At 39.3% G+C, this 17,613-nt stretch overlaps 1 pseudogene; it reads left to right on the top strand.

Annotated features, from left to right (window-relative positions):
* The first annotated feature begins 520 nt into the window (after positions 1–520).
* Positions 521–17,379, top strand: LOC119537378 (annotated as a pseudogene).
* The last annotated feature ends 234 nt before the right edge of the window (positions 17,380–17,613 follow it).

The following is a 17,613-nucleotide window of genomic DNA, read 5'->3' as shown; positions in this document are numbered from 1 at the left end:
CTAGAAATGGTTTTTATTCTATGACTTGGGGCAGCTACTGGACTTCTCCTGGACTCTGATCCCTCAGTTTTGATCTTGAAATAATGTTGATGACTAAACTGCATGAGAGGCATCTCCAGTTTGCCAGGGTCTTTCCTCCAGTTTTACTGCTGAGGGGAGTGTTCATATGAATGAAGAGATGATGAGATGAGGGAGAAGGATTCTGCCCCAGTCCATTGTTCTTCTCTCTTTTCCCTTGATTTTTGCAGCTGTTATGTTTTCCTATGGCAGCACTTAACTTCACACTGTGGGCATAGGTTCTAAGTGCTCTTTAGTATAACTAGCTTTAAGGACACAAATAAAGGGAAACTGGTGTCTCTTGGTATCAGGGATAATGGAGGATTCTATGGGTCCAGGTTGGGCTAGTCTCAGACATTCCCATTGTAGAGCCAACTCATGTTGGGGTAGATGTCATGGGAAGATCTGGGTTGTCCTCTAACAAAATCCTTTTATCTTGTCCCCACAGATCCTCCATAGCAGAATGGCTCTGGGAAATTACTCTTTTGTAACTGAATTCATACTTGTTGGTTTAATGGACCACCCAGATTTCCAAATTCCTCTGTTCTTCTTTCTAGCAATGTATATGGTCACTGTGCTGGGAAACTTGGGCTTGATAACTCTAATTGCCCTGAATTCCCACCTTCACACCCCCATGTATGTTTTCCTCTTTAACCTGTCATTCACAGATCTCTGTTATTCTTCTGTTTTTACACCCAAACTGCTGATCAACTTCTTATCAAAGAAGAATATTATCTCCTACCAGGGTTGCATGGCGCAGCTCTATTTTTTTTTTTTTTTTTTTTTTTTTTTTTTTTTTTTTTTTTTTGCTTTTTTGTCACTTCTGAGTGCTATGTCCTGACATCAATGGCCTATGATTGCTATGTGGCCATCTGTAATCCACTCTTGTATAACATTGTCATGTTTTCTAAAATATGTGCTAACCTTATTTTTGGTTCATACTTGATGGCATTCTCTGGTGCTATGGCCCACACTGGATGCCTGCTGGGAATGACCTTCTGTGATGCCAACACCATCAACCATTATTTCTGTGATCTCCCTGCTGTGCTCCAGCTCTCCTGCATGAGCACCTATGTCAGTGAGCTCATGGTGTTCATTGTGGGAGGAATCAACATCATCATGCCCAGTCTCACCATCTTTATCTCTTATGGTTTTATTCTCTGCAGCATCCTCCATATCAATTCCACTGAGGGCAGGTCCAAAGACTTCAGCACCTGCAGTTCCCACATAATGGCTGTTTTACTGTTCTTTGTATCAACCATGTTTGTGTATCTCCAACCATCTTCTGCCAGGTCCATGCATGAGGGAAAAAATGTACTCAGTCTTTTATACCAATGTGGTTCCCATGATGAACCCCTTAGTCTACAGCTTGAGGAATAAAGATGTTAAACTGGCCATGAGAAAAACCCTAGGTAGGAGAATGTTTTGATCATAAATAGTGTCTCCTTTGAAGGTAATTTCCACACAGGGAGGTTCAATGTGTTTAATTACTGTATATTTGGTAGCAGTTTTCTTATCTTATCTTTTTATTTCATTGTGAAGAAATTTGAGCCTTCACTCAATAATTTATTGCCACTTTTGTTAGGATAGGTCTTCTTTTCCTTATATTTGCCTACTTTTTCTCCTTCTCTCCTCTTTTCCATTTAGAGAGTAACTTTAAGGAAGGAGTTTATATCCTTTTATCATTGCCATTTCAACTTTTTTTTTCATCCTGTAATTTGATGAGTGATTCTGCCAAGTTTGAATAAAGTAACTCTATGGTGACATTGTATTATTATAGGAGGTAGGGACTCTGGTGCCAGTAGTAATGTGCCATAGGAAGCATGAGTCAAACACTGTGCCTCCACTCCTGTCTTTCCATTCTCCTCTGAGCAGGTGTATGTCTCCTTCAAATGCCAGTCTATACAGAGAAAGAAGGTCCTATAAAGACTATCAATAATAACACACACTTGCAAATGTAATTCTGTATACATTTTTTTAAAGAGATTTTTTTATTTCCCTATATACAAATACACAATAGATGGTAAATATATATTAATTGCTGGGATAGGAAGGTGAAACCCAGAGAGGTAAATCCTTTATTTAAATTCACACAGCTTCTCAATGAAAAAGTCTAGAGCAAATTCTAGGGTTCTGAATTCAAGACTTTTGCCATTTCTAGTATAATTTGCTTCTATTTTATTTTATTATCTTTTTTCTAATAAACATGAATGATGAGAAAACATTTCAATTTGAAATTGACTATGCCTTGTTCAATGAGACTACATGGATTTCTCTAACGTGTTTTGAACTTTTTGCGTGTGAACACATTTTGATGGTTCCTTTTGTGGGAAAGAGGAGGTTTGTAAGATTAGTGTAGTTCATGGACGATTAGCTTAAATACAAAACTGATATAGGCAAAATAAAATAAAATGAATTTGGAATGTTTGCCAGTGTTTGTATTTTATAGAATATGGGAATGGAAGAGAGAGTAGATCAGTGATATATTATTAGGCTGGGATCCAGTGAGACACATTGCCAATAGTAAGAGGTCCTTGGTTGGGATGGTCAGTAAGGGTTTAGAAACTACATTTCATCCTGAATTTTGACTGGTATCATAGCATGTTGTCATTATCCCCCAGTGTACATAAAGCAGTGAGATAACTTACACTTTGCAATGACTACACATCATTAATAATGTTTTGTGAAACAAAGGAGGAAGAGCTCTGGTCACATTTTTGGGGAAGCAGGTAGAAAATGGGAGGAGATAAATAGTAAATGGTAAATGAAACTCAGTTAGAATTTAGAATATAAAGAGATGGGAAAATGAAACACCATGTCTCTCCTGCCCTTTTCCTTAAGGGAGACCCTAGAAATATGGAGATCAAGGACTTCTCTGTGTAGATTGATGGTTTTGTTCTTTGATATTCAGTAAAGTAAAGCAAGTAGGGCTGGAGGAACTGGTAACAATTAAATCACATCTGATTTTGTTGGCTTCCATGTGTTACACTATTGGTGGCCTTATAAGCACAGGGAATTTGAAATTACATAGAAGAATCCAAAGTCTGTCAAGGACAGAAACCAGATGAAGTCAGAAAATAAGGTAGCGAGCCACGTGTAAGAGGTAGAAATATAAGATATGGAAGCCAGGATTGCCATGAAGCAGCAGCAGTATTCTATAGACTCTAGAAGAAAGCATGGCCTGTTGAGACCTTGATTTTGGACTTTGAGCTTCCCAAACCATGAAACAATAAATTCTTGTTTTATAAGCCAACCCATCATCTGGTATCTTTCACAGCAGCCCTGGAAGACCAAGAAATGGTCTATGAAGTGACAATTCAAATGATTTCTAATTTATCTAAAGTAATTATTTTACCATTTATCTGATGTCCACTCAAGATTGTGAATTTTATCCTTGATGATTTGCATTTTTGTTTTCTAGATGTTCACCTTTGCTAATTCCTTCTGTTTTGGTTTAAATGCCCATTCATGCCCCATTTCTTGACTCCACTGTCAACATCTTTGATTTTCACTTCAGTTCCATATATATAAAAAGTTAACCTAGATTGGAGTTTCATTACATTTTTTTCCTTGAAGTCTCTTTTGATAAGATTATTTACCAATTGATAAAAGTGTCTAGATTAGTAAATAAATACCTGTGCTATTTGGGATCTTCTATATATGGCAGAGGCACAGTGCTATATTCCTAATGTGGACAAATCTGATGAGTTATTTAGTCCCTGTAGTGTTGTTAACACCACAACGCACTCCCCTCAGAATGTGAGTCAGGTAGTATAGAAACGATCTCATCTTATCAATATCATTACTGGTATTGACAGTGGGATTCAATGGAATGCCTTTCTTACAAACTGTGCATGTAGCTTAAAGTAGAATCAGATCCGCAGATCTTGTCCTGTCCTTTGTTCTATTTTTCTTAACCCCCTCCTTTGTCATTCTGACTATTCTTGTTCTCTTTTGAGCATGGCCAAACTGTTCCACACGCTGTCTGCTGTTGAGAGCCTCCAACCTCCGAGGGCTTCAATACTGAAGATGTCATTAATTACTCCATATCTTATTGCCAAAATATCATTAATAGAGGATAATTTTGAGGAGTAATAACATGTATCTCAGGAGAAATTACATATCATGCTATAATAAAAGGAGATAGTTTATATTATAAAAATTGCATTCTTTACTGTACAAATGGCATCAAATATCTTGCCAAATAACATATATTTCTTATTGTGAATTTTGTCACATAAAGAAAAATACTGCACATTAAGTCAGATGAAAATTTTTATACATTTCTATTTTCCATGAGGTTTATCATAGAAAGAGGTGCATATTACTGATAATAAATAATGTTCCTAGAAACACTGGTGTACTTAATCAATAAGATAATAAATGTCTGTAAGATAGAGGCTATAGTTCTTTATTTCTCCAAAGCTTCTACTGCTTTATATATATTTAGAATATCAGCCTTTCTGTGTGGACAAGAAAAAGTAGTTGAATTGGATTTTCTTGTTCCAATAACAATAATAAAATGTTTATTATTAAAAATATTAAATAAAATATAATAAATATTAAGGCAATTAATTTGAGAATTTAATGTTTTTGTACTGTCCCAATGTCACCAAAATAATACCATTTGTAATTCTTATTTTAATTTGTTTTTCTTAACTTTTTATTCATGAAATATTTTGCAAATCCAGTGTGCAGAATGCCTCTATGCTCTTCTGTCACTTCATATTATAACCACAGTACCATTATTCTGACAGAAATTTAATGTTGTTTAATATTCAGTGCTTCACACAAATATTAACAATTGTGCCAATTATGTCTTTTTGTTTTTAAGTCCATGAGACAATCCAGGTTCATCCTTTGCATTTAGTTCTGTGTCTTTTTAGTTTTCTCCAATTTTGGACAGTTCATTGGTTTTCTTTGTTTTGCATGACATTCACTCCCTCTGTTATTGCCACAGGCAGCTTTTTTCTTTTAGAGAAGTTTTGGGTTTACAGAACAATCATGCATAAAATACAGAATACCCATATACCACGATAGTATTAACAGCTTGTATTGATGTGGTACATTTATTATAACTGATGAAATCATGATTTGATAATTGTACTATTAATGAAGTACATGGTTTAACTTAGGGTTCACTGTATATATAGTGTAATTCCATCGATTTTCAACATTTTTTTCTCTTACTAGATATACAACCTAATATTTCTCTTTTAAACCACCTATTTCTCATTACCCAAACTGAAAACATATTGCATCATCTTGCCTTGCATCTTCTATCACAAAGAAGGTCAGAGAACTTGATAGAAGTCTTGTTTTCAGAGGCAACCTATTCCATTCTCAGGAATACTGCTCTCAGCCATACACGGGGTGATGTGGATATTATGCCTGTATTGAGTGGGGCTCCAAGCAAGAAAGGGCTTTGCAGCAGGTGACTCTGCAGCCCTGCGCTTGGGCCATATAATTTTTGAAGTTGTCAGTGAAGGGAGAACATTCAGGGTCGGGTTCATGAGAATTTCCCCATCAGGCCCCAATTAAAAATTAGCTGTTTCATTGTTATGGTGCCCTAAGAGAGTTAAAAGTTTTGACCATCAGACACCAATTCAACACATTTCTTGAACTGTCCATTAAGAACTGGGATTATCAGACCTCCAATTCATGAGTCATATGGGCCACATGGAGGAAAATTGCCCATTCACGTTCTTTCCCAACAAACCAGAGGGCATCAGTAGTCCGCGTGACTGAGTGTCACAGGCCACCATGCCATCCAACGTTCTTTCACCAGCACTGCTTCCCATGCACATTCCTATGGCCACGTCTGTGTTCACTGTGGCCAGATGAATGAGAAGGAGATATCCTGAGCTAGGCATATGCACATGTCCGCTGTGTGTGGGTAAAAGGTGAATAGATGTTCAGGGGTGTCCTTGAAAGGCAATATGGAGGGAAAAATCCTCCCAATAGATGGTACAGTGAATGTGATACCTGGTTATTTACTCTTTGTAGTAGAAGATGTGGCCTGATAGGAGAATCTGCGATTCTTCACCTTGGCCAATAGAGTGGCCAGCTTGTCAGTGGTCTGGAATCAAATGGTTTAGAATATCAAAGGCATGGTTGTGTCAGATAGATACATGTGGATGGACATATTATGGTGTGCCTGAAGTCTGAAGACTTTACTGTCACCTGTAACACCCATCAGAAATTAATCACTATAAAAGAGGCACTAAAACCAAGTGGATAAAATGTGGCTTATCCAGTTGTCAAAAGCCGGTCCTCATCACCAGCAATGCAGAACTGATGCTATGTGCACATGAATGATGTTTTCATGGCGTTGAAGGTGGAGGCTATCCATGAGTCCAGCAGCATGGCCTCTCACTTTCCTAGGCTGATACAGTTTGCACTGCCACTGAGTGTCCAAAATGCCAGTGTCTAAGACCAACACTGAGGGCCCAACATGCCATTATTCCACCAGAACTCCAGCCAATACTTGGTTGCAAGTTGACTGCATTGGAATCTTATATTCTGGAAAGGTCAGTAGTTCATCTTCCCATTTATAGATTTCAGGGTATGTTTTTCTTTCTCTCCTGCTGAGCACAGTGAAAACCACTGGTTATGCATAAATGCTTGATCTGTAGGTATGAAATCTACCATAATTTAAGTTGTGTCCAGGATAATAGTTCTGAATGATGAATGCTTGTCTCTAGGACAATGTTGTTTTCGTGTGCTTTCTATGTCACTTTACAAGTACAGTCAGCAGATACTGGTTATAGATGGCAGATTTTACATAGATACCTTGTCTCTATTCTTTCCTGAACTCACTAACGCTACAGAACAGAGACTTAAAATAGTATTAACTCAAAAGAAAAAAAATAGCAGATTCACAGTAAATATAATTTTGTAAGCTGGAAAGGAAATAAATGAGTAGCTACTGATTTAGCATACTGATGAAATAAGGCATTGAGAAAGAACTAGAGAAAATGAAGACAACACCTGTTTTATACCATACAGTATCTCATGTATGCAGAATTTGTTGGTATAAGGAAACTACAGAAGTAGAGGTGAAGGGGGGACAAAATGAGAGGAATGCCTTAGAGTCTGTTTAGGTAGTAATTAGAACTTTAATCTCCTCTACAAAACCATGCAGTCAAGAAAAGACTAGGTGTTTATAATATGCAGAAAGTAAAATGCAAAAAGTCTTAATTAGGTGATATATGCATAGGTGGGGGTGGGTTTACCACATGAAAAATATAGTAAAATTCCAAAAGAAAGTCCAGGATCCAACATCTGAATAAGGGAAGTTCCAGATACAAAAGAGAAAGTACAATGAGTAGGAAATCATAATTTATATATTTTAAAAACAATTTCAGAACTTCAAGTCTTGATTATAAGAATAGACCTAATTCATGCTCCCTCAAATGTATGAAAATAGACATATCACAAGACAACATTATGAATGTTCTGAACAATGGAAGAAAAAGAAGATTTTAAAAGTTTCTAGAATAGCGTGAAGGTAACTTGTTTGCATAAGAAGTATTCAGGTTTATAAACACTTGATATTTTCAAGATTGGTTCAATGCCTTTGAAATTTTAGGAAAAGTGACTTTCAAATTATTAGTCTATTCTCATACATATGTCTCATAGTTGGGGAGTTATAAAAAAGGCAATTTCAGACAATACAAGTTCAGTAAGATTTGAATCCTGTGTACATTTTTCTGAAGAAGCCAAGGTAGGTTGTTTTGTACAAAAATGAATAAGAAATCAAGAAATAGGGAGAAATGTGTGCCAGGCAACAGTCTCAGCCTAAGAGTGAGTTAAAGGGAATTTCCTAGGATAATGGTAAAGAAAGATCTCAAGATACCACAGTACATCACAGTTTTAGGACAAGATAACAAGTCCATAGTTGATAGAAAGCTCCTGAAAAGACTTTTTTGAAAACATAAATTTGATTAAATACCAGTGAATCAAAGTACTGAAAGGAGACTTATAATAAATGGTGAAGAATTTGGGAGGAATCAGGGAAAATCTATGGAATAATAAGATAAAGTATGAAAAATAATTCAGGAGAAAAATTAATTTTGAAATAAGAGCAATCATAATATTATGGATTAGTTGTGAAGAGCATTTAGATAGTCTTAATACAGGAACACAGAAATATTGATCTAAACTAATTTGTGATGACCATAACCATGTGTGTAAGAACGCGGAGTAGGGCCGAAATAGAAGGGGTGTGTTTGTGTCTGTTTGTGTGTATGTAGTCACAGAAGGGGGTGAAAAAGGGCCAAATTCTCATCTTTTATATGACCACAAGTTGAAAAACAAATAGGGTAATACAAATCTGAGTTGTATAGAAACTGCCAAAGCTGTAAAGTGAGGGAAAGACCAGAGGAGGAATTCAAGGAGATCGGTTCTGCAAGAATTGGAGACTGAATGAAGGTAGTGAGTGAGATGGAGGGATGTAGCATGAAAACAGCTTGTAGATTAGTTGCCTGGATACTGGTGAGAAGAATTTAGATGATGATGACCTTAGAAGGAGCCATACTGGGAATCATAAGAAAATGCTCAATTCAGTTCAAGACCTATGAGTTTGAGGCATTCCTAAGTCATAAAATAGAACTATCCAGGAGGCAGGGCAGAGGTCCAGTCTATACATACAGACCTGAGCTTCTTCAGCTCGGTCAATGTTGACTCTCAAGGGATGTTTAGCAATGTCGGACCCTTTAGGGTCAGACCAGATATTTTTATTTTCAGTTTTGAGGGGTGATGGGGGGAGGGATGGTAGTTCTGGTATCTAATGGGTAGATGCCAGAGATGATGTTCATTTTATAATATATAGACAGCGCACCACAACAGAGAACTCTCATGTCCAGTATGTCTGTAGTGCCATGGCTCAGAGTCTATGATATACATGAATACGGAGGAGGAGAAAGAGAAGGGGTTTTAACATTTGTCAGGCTCTTTGCATGTGTCAGATGTGGTCCTAATACTTTATGTGAAGTAACTCCTTTCATCTCCTAATCAATCCAACCAGATAGCTCATTTTTAGCCTCATTTTGCATGAGAATACAAGGTTCAGAGTAGGTCCCTAACTTTTCTAAAATCTCACAATTAGGAAGTGGAGAAGTATTCATTAAACTCAGTTTGACTTGAGGATGCACTCTCTTAGCAATTCGTTACAGCACTTTATTGATTTGAAATACAAAAGCATATATAGTATTAGAGCAGTGATCTAATATTTTATTAACACAATCCCAGAGTCTTCTAGAAAACTGCTAGAAAAGGCAACTGATTCTGTCCCTAGACACTTAGAGCTGCATTTAGGATCCAGGGGATACTGAGGTGAGAGACCGAGGAGGCTATGAGTCCTTTGCACCAGGGATTAGGAATTCCTCATATGAAATATGAGCTGAGTAGAACACTGAGTCCCAGAGAATCCTGCCCTATGATACAGGATGTAAACACAGACTCAGTAACTGTCCCATCAAGAGATTTATAGAACTTCTGAGGAGATCATATGGGAGAGAATATTTTTTCTGTGCTTCTGATCAATTTCCCCCTATAAAAAGGACATGAAGTTCATTCCCATTCAAACCAGCTTATTTGGGAAGCTCATGTAACAGTTTTGTTTTCCTCCTCACAAGTGAGGAGATACTGAGGAGCCAGTGTCTCAGGTAGAAATCATGGCTCAATCCCCAGAATGCCTCTTCTAGCATGTTGAAGACTAAGGACAGTGCTAATGGCTGGGTAGTGCCTCCTTCTTCATTAGAGACTTTTCCCCCTCAGGACATTGGGGGTGTAGGGTGTTCAAGGCCCAGCATCACTGAGGTCTCCAGGCAAAGGACTCATCCCTGATTTAATAATTTCCTTACAAACCCACAAATACATAACTCAAGGATTTGTGGGAGCACTTGATGTCAACCTGGGAGAAGCCTGAGTCAGAGGGAGGAAACGCTGAGGCTTTAGGAAGTCTCCCAGCACTCTGCTCTGCACAGGGACCCACAAGCTGAGTAGGCGAGAGAGAAGAGGGAAGGATGATCTGGACTCTCAGGCCTGGAGAATGTCAGTCTCCTGGTGTGCCTTGCTGAGTGTCTTCAGACAACTGTCATCTTGTAAACCAGCAGATCTAGATCTCCCTCGGCAGACAAAGCCAGAGCATAGATCACTGATGTTATCTTCACTCTTGCTCCTACAGCTCATGCCTGGGAGTGAATGGTTGTGGAAAATTACTCTTTTGTGACTGAGATTTTCCTTATGGGATTAAAAGACCGACCTAAGCTCCAGCTGCCTCTGTATTTTTCTCTTCTTGATGAACTATGTGGTCACTGTGGTGGGGAATTTAATTTTAATTAACCTTGTTTGCTTGAATTCCCACCTTCGCACCCCCATGTACTTTTTCCTCTTCAATCTGTCCTTCATTGATCTCTGCTATTCATTTGTCTTTACCACCAAAATGCTCATGAGCTTTAATTCAGAGAGGAACATCCTCTCCTTTGCAGGATGCATGGCTCAGCTATTTTTCTTCTGCTTCTTTGTCAGCTCTGAGTGCCATGTGTTGACAGCCATGGCCTATGATCACTACATGGCCATCTTTAAGCCCCTGCTGTATACCATCACCATGTTCCCTCCTGTGTATTCTCTGCTAATGTCTGCTTGACATTTGATGGGGTTTGCTGGTACAATGGCTCACACACGGTGCATGATCAGGCTGATGTTTTGTGATTCCAACACTATACCACTACATGTGTGACATCTTCCCCCTACTCCAGCTCTCCTACAGTGGCACCTATGCCAGTGAGCTCCTGGTTTCCATTATTGTGGGTACTGTTGTCATAGTATCTCGTCTCATTGTCTGTATGCCTTATGCTCTGATTCTTTTCAGTATCCTTCACATGCCATCTGCTAAGGGCTGGTCGAAAGCCTTAAATACCTGTAGCTCCCACTTAATAACTCTTGGCCTTTTCTGTGGATTTGGGCTGCTCACTCATGTCAAGCCATCCTCCGCTGGGTCTTTGGGTCAGGGGAAACATTTCTCAGTGTTTTGTACCAACGTGGTGCCTATGCTGAATCCCCTTATCTATAGACTCAGAAACAAAGATGTCAAACTTGCTCTGAAGAAAACCCTGGAAAGAATAACAAACTGAGTAGGACTATTGATTCTCTTAGTCCCTGGCTCCATTGCTTAATTTTTCTTGTCTTCTTGAGCCACCTTATCTAATTCTTCCTATTCTTCTTTTCCTCCTCTCCATCTTTCTTTTTAATGTATTATTGAAAGAATTTTTATTCTAATATCTTTTGTTCTTTCAATTTTCAATATAAACATGAGAATCTATTCTTTGACTTCATTGTCATCATCAGTCTCAATGTGACCACAACCTGTTATTTATTTTTATCAGCTGGAGACACTGCTCTAATTTCATCCCTGCCTAGAGATAACGATACCTACTAGTTTACTTGTTTTCTGTTTCCCATCCATGTTGAGATATGCAGTGGGATATTGTCTGACCAGTTCTTGTTTTCCTTGCTTTCTCTAAAACAATTACATTGGGCCCTTTCCTATGTAACTACTTGCAACTGCATTAGAACAGGAGGGGTGACAAAAATTGTGGCCATAGTAAAGTTGTAAATATTTCTAGAAATTTTTAGGGTTCTTTTCCTAATGGTTAGTATTCTGTATTTTTGGCCTCAATCTATAATGTAAGTGAATAACATATTGCACTAGGGCTCTTTCCTTTTTTCTTGGGCATGTGTAAGGACCATCAAAGATCCTCCTCCTGCCCACCTCCTCAAATTCCATCAGTGATTTCAGGCAGTTCCTGTTAATGCCTATTTTATTGCATTGATCAAATGGAACTGAGATTGTCTCTGATTGTCTGTGTATCTATGGATGAGGTGTGTTATTTTACCCATTACATTTTCCTTTTTCTCCACAAAAATTCTGGGGCTCATAGGAATTGTTATTAAAAATTACAGAATAACATACTTGGTTACAGACTAGAGGGTTACAGATAATGTCAGGGTTCTTTTTTGTTTGCCCAGTTGTGTAACAGTGTTCATCTTCCCAAAGGAAAAAGTTCTATTTACTCCTGTTTCTGTTTGCTAAAGCTACTGGAGTGCTTTACTGGGTTGGCTTTTACAAAAGGGATTTATTAGCCTACAAATTTACAGAATTACAAAATTAAAATGTCCAAATTAAGGCATCAACTGGATAATACCTTCTCTGAAGAAAGGTTGCCAGCATCTCAGAACCTCCGTCACCTAGGAAGCTACATGACTGGTGTCTGCTGTTCCTTCTGTCCTGGGTTTCATTGCTTTCAGCTTCTGGCTTCAATGGCTTCCTCTCAGCTTCTTTGGGTGCTTCCTTTTCTCTCAGCTTCTCTGGAGCTTCTCTGAACACTCTAGGATTTTTCTATCCTTTATCCTCTCATAAAGGACTCCAGTGAAACATTAAGACCCACCTTGAATGGGCTGGGTCACATCTCAATTGAAATAACCTAATCAAAACATCCCACCCACAATAGGTCTACGCCTGCAGGAATTGATTAAAAGAACATGGCTTTTTCTGCAGTACATAACAGCTTCAAACTAACACAACTGCTTTTAAAAAAAACAAACAAAAATATTATGGCAAACTTTTCTTATTATAGTGTTTTTTGCAATGTGTAAACTTGACTTCTCCCTTTTGTTTCTTTCAAGAAAAATTTTAACCTCTGGTCTGTCTTGTGTGCCATAAACCCTATTAAAAACAAGTCTCCTTCTCCTGTTCTGCTGATGAGGAAGAGTATATGGGACTTGTTCAAGGTCACAGGCTAATTTTGCAGGGCTCAGTTTTTGAATCTAATTTTCATCCCAGATAGGAATGGAAGGAAAAAAAGAGATTTATGAAAGAAGAGAAATTCTGGAGAGCTGTTTCAGAATGAGCCTGAGTGTAGGGATTGTCATGGGAATGAAGCCCTAACCTGGTGCGGTGTGGGTCAGGCATCAGCTGACTCAGTTCAGTGAAGTCAACAGGCTCCGAAGTGTAATGAGATTGAACATATATTTCTCTATTACATGGAAAACATAATTGCTCTTTTAATTATAATCACATTTCATGATATTTGTAACTAAAATTGCTTAAATTCAAACCTAGTGTTTTCAAAATTATAAGAAAATTGGGTGTGAAATATTTTCAGAGTGTTTTTATTCTATAACTACTTAACATTTGGAAGTTTCGCATCTATAAATGGTAAATTCCTTAAAGATATGGATATTATCTTATATGTCTTATCTTCTTGTTGTGGCTTCTCCATAAATGCAAATTAAATTGGAAATCTTTGTTTTATTTATATTCACTCCCTTTGTGTTAGTCAGGGTTCTTCAGGGAAACAGAACCAACAGGAGATATCTGTAAATAGCATGAGACTTTGGAAAGGTGTCTCATGCAATTGTGGGGATGCACGAGTCCGTGTATTCAGCAGACACATGAGAAGGGGGCTGTACCAATTGTGGACAAGGGCCCATGGGGCTGTGGAGGGCTGTGCATTTCAAGTGCCCAAGGAGCACAGTGCACAGCTTCAGGTGCTGCAGTTTGTGTTGGTAGGAAGCCAGGCAGGGAATACTAATGGTCACTGTTCCAAACAGAAACCCCCTGTTCCGAGTAAGGCAAAGGGCTGTGTAATGACAGCCTTCCACCAAACTGCGAGGGTACAACAGACCAAAGAATGACTCGGACAAGTCCAGCTTGGCGAGTAAGGTAGAGCATTTATTGGGGGCTTATGTGGAGTCCTTGTCCTTGGCTGCAGGAGGACAGATAGCAATTCCTTGCCTTGATGGTCCGCATTGACGAGAAGGGAAGTCAGGGTTTTATAGTGGACATAGACAAATAATAAAGAAGGCTTGGAGCCAAGAGGCTACATGCACAAGATTGCTAACAAAGTTAACTGTTTCTTAAATGTTTGTCTCTCTGGGCACAACTTCCCATGAAGTTAAACTTGGAGAAAGATACTGAAGACATAGAACTGGGAGAGGATGTGCACGAATGTGCATAATTACTGACAAAGTTGGAAGAGTTGGGGGATATTGGAAAATGCAGAAACATTATTATGTTACACCTCCATCTCTGTCTCCCCAGACCAGGCACTTCTGTCCAATTCTAACTGATGTGTCCCTATAGTCGGACCTAAAATGCTGCCCTATGACTGCTCTAACAATGCACAAGCTGTCTGCATTAGGGCTTCTTTGTGATTTTGAACTATTAGAAACTACAAAGGAAATTAGGTTCCAAATTGCTTCAATATTAAATTTGTCAATGAAAGAAAAGGACTTAAAATATTTAAATCATTTCAATGGCTGTAACATTTTGCATGGTTTTAAAAATGATTTTAAGCTCTGCATTCAATATTTATTATTGTTAGTGATTGTAAATAAATTGTGGTTACAATTATTAGGAACTCCTGATTAGGAATTGCAAGTAATTAATTCATAAAACCTGAAAGATTCCAGAAGCAAGCACAAATTTTCATTAAGAATTATGAAGATGTTTTATTTGGAAATATTATCTGAGAGAAAATCACAATTCTGTTTTCAGTTCATGATGGAGAATTTTGAGTTTTGAATACCACAGTAATATACCACAGTAATATACCTTGGGCAAATCAAATGTAACATATGTATTGAAAAGTGCCCAATCATACATGTACATTTTAATAAATAGAACAAAAATTAATGTAATCTCCACTCAGGTTATAAACTAATTTATTGTTGTAATACTTCATTGAGTATTTAGCTGTTTGTTATTGGTGGTGGTGGTGTTTTCAGTGGGTATTTAGGTCCTGATCACCTAGCCAAACAATAGCAGTTAGGTAAGTTATTACGTAGCTTATGCATCAAATTTGGCCCTAAATTAGGGTAAGTGAGCTAGGTGCACTCACTATATGTATAGTTTAATTTTGATGATTGTCTTCATAGATGGAGAAACATTTGAATAAATAGATTATTTAATGTTTAAAAAGTGAGCTCCTACATATTACAGTTTTGTTAGCTTTTCCAGGTTTGCTACCATTGAATACTTTAGCTTTTTCAAGTAGTTAAAGGGGGAAATATTAATTTGTATATATGTTATGAGAATAAGAATTGAAACAAAAAAACAAAACAAAGGACTGTACAACACAAACTGGGAACTAATGTAAACCTTGGAGTATATTTTATAGTACAATTACACCATATTCTTTTGTCAATTGTCACAAATATACCACACAAATGCAAGCTGTTAATAATGAGGGAGGGTGTATGTGAACTCTGTATTTTCTGCATGATTTTTCTGTAAATTTAAACTTCTCTAATTAAAAAACAAATATTTGATAGACTTATTTTAACATATCATGGAATTATTTAAATAAGTACCCAACATACTTTGGGAGAAAATAACCTAGATGTGATTAGATACCTATGTATACAGTGTTTACTGAACTTCCTCATGTCCTTTGAATGTACCTCTCTTTGATTTCTTTACCTGAACCCAGAATATAATGTTAAACAGTTTTGTATCTCAAGGACCCCACTTTTAATATTATCTTTCAGATTATAAAAGGTTTTTCACACTGGATTTTCAAAGAAAACTTTGGAGAAATAAGGAAAAACAAAGAAAATATAAACAACATAAATAAGTGTATGAAATTTAGGTTTTTCTCTCCTTTTTCTCTCCATCTCCTGATGGAGTCATACAGCTTTGAATGCAATAAGACAGATTCTTTTCTTCTCAGCTTCTCTCCATATGTTTCTCTGTCCCTCTGCTCTGAGCTGGTTCCATCTTATTTGCCTAGAATTAATCCATTAGTCTTCTCAGCTTGTGTATTTAGTGACATACTCAGTTATCCTCCTCTTCTAAACTGAAATTTTCCTGTTTCTAAAGTGACCCACCCATTGGCACTGTGGAGCTGGTGCATTGCGCTGGTGAAGTGGAGATCAGCGTGACATGTAACCTAGTGTGTAATAAAACCATGACAATTTGTGGGTTTGAGGCCCTCAAAATAACATAGGCTTGGCAAATAGGTATTCCTCATTGGTGGTGGTGCCTGGGGATGACTCCCAGACCCTAAGCCAAGCAGAGGGCCTGCCATCATTGAAGATCTGGAGACTGTCCCAGTGGGTGGAGTGGTGGGCCAGTTAGAGTGTATGAGTGACTGTAGGACCCCAGGGACTTGCCGCCTTGATTCAGCGGGTGGGCAGCACAGGTCCGGGGATGGGGATGAGCAGGCAAGAATGGAGCCTTTCTACTGAGTGGCTCCTGGCTGGGAGGGCAGGTTGTTGCTTTGAACAACTAGTGGATATCTGTGTTTTCTATTTTTTAGGGTCATGAGTACCTGTTAGGCATGATTTACTCTGGGGCTGTTGCCACCAGGCTAACAGATTTGGCTTGACTGTGGCAAAGTCTCCCCTTAAATAAAATTGTAAGGCATGGGGATCTGAGTGGCTTGTTTGGGAATCGTCTGTCCATTCCTGTCTGGCCCTGTAGTGTGTGTAGTGTGGCGTCTGTGTAGACCCTTTGGAGCAGGTCATGCGGCCTCTCTAGCCCTTCCTCAGTGGGGCACTAGCCACAGGCGGCTCTGAGGTGAGTAAGCTCCTGTAGGGACAGGCCATGCCGCAGGCCATAATCAGCCATTTTAACAAGGGGCAGGAACAGTTTATATCTGCTCTCTGTGCCTCTAGGGCCCCACCTGGCTGTGTTTTTGGATAATCCTGACAGGATCTTTAAGTAATGAAACATCTTACCCTCTCTGGAGATAGCTGTCAGCTGTGGCATCTTTTGGCCCGTGGGTAGTAGAGGCGCCTCCTAAGGATCACGTGGCACAGCCGGCGGCGCCCTTTTTATTTGGTCCTTGCGGCAGGTCTCTGCGCAGGCCTGGAATGATTGTCTGCCTCCGGGCGGACTTTATCGTGTATTCCCGTGGTATCCGCGTCCGCTCCTCCTCCTCTGAGCTGGCCGTGGCGGTGGCGGCTGCTTCTCTCCCTCACACCGCGTGTGACCCGCGGCGCCTGTGGTGTAGCCGGTGGCGACCCGGGGCCCTCAGGTCATCCTTCCACCGCCCCCAGGACTCAGCGCCGCCACCTGAAGGTGAGCCCGTGGGACTCGGGCGTGTTGTTCGGGCCCAGCTAGAAGCACCCGGTGAGCACCATGGGGTTAGGGCGCCCCTTCAGGAGCCCCGCAGGTTTATGGGGGTGCGCGGAGGGTCAGGGTCGGCGACAGGGCGCCCTTTGTTGATTGTGTGGACTTCGCTGCAGCGTTACACTGGGGTCTATTGGGGGAGGGGTTCTTTTAACTACCTATTGGCGGACCGCACTAGGTAAGCTTTTTAATGATCATTTTTACCTTGGTTTATTGGTTAAGGGCCTCATGGTGCCCCGACCCTTGTGGGGAGGAGCTCCTCTAGCCCAGCAGCGGCTGGAAACTCATCGACATAAGTTGGATCCCGAAGCCAGGGGTGTCTGTACTGTCCTCCTGGCAGTCTGTCTGTCCTACTGGGGCGATGGAGCAGTCTTAAGAATAATTTTGGCATTGCGTGGTGGCAACTTTCACAGCAG

Source organism: Choloepus didactylus, chromosome 6, assembly GCF_015220235.1.
Source record: "Choloepus didactylus isolate mChoDid1 chromosome 6, mChoDid1.pri, whole genome shotgun sequence".
NCBI lineage: Eukaryota > Metazoa > Chordata > Mammalia > Pilosa > Megalonychidae > Choloepus > Choloepus didactylus.
The sequence above is the reverse complement of the archived record's forward strand: the minus strand, read 5'-3'. Positions and strand labels throughout refer to the sequence as shown.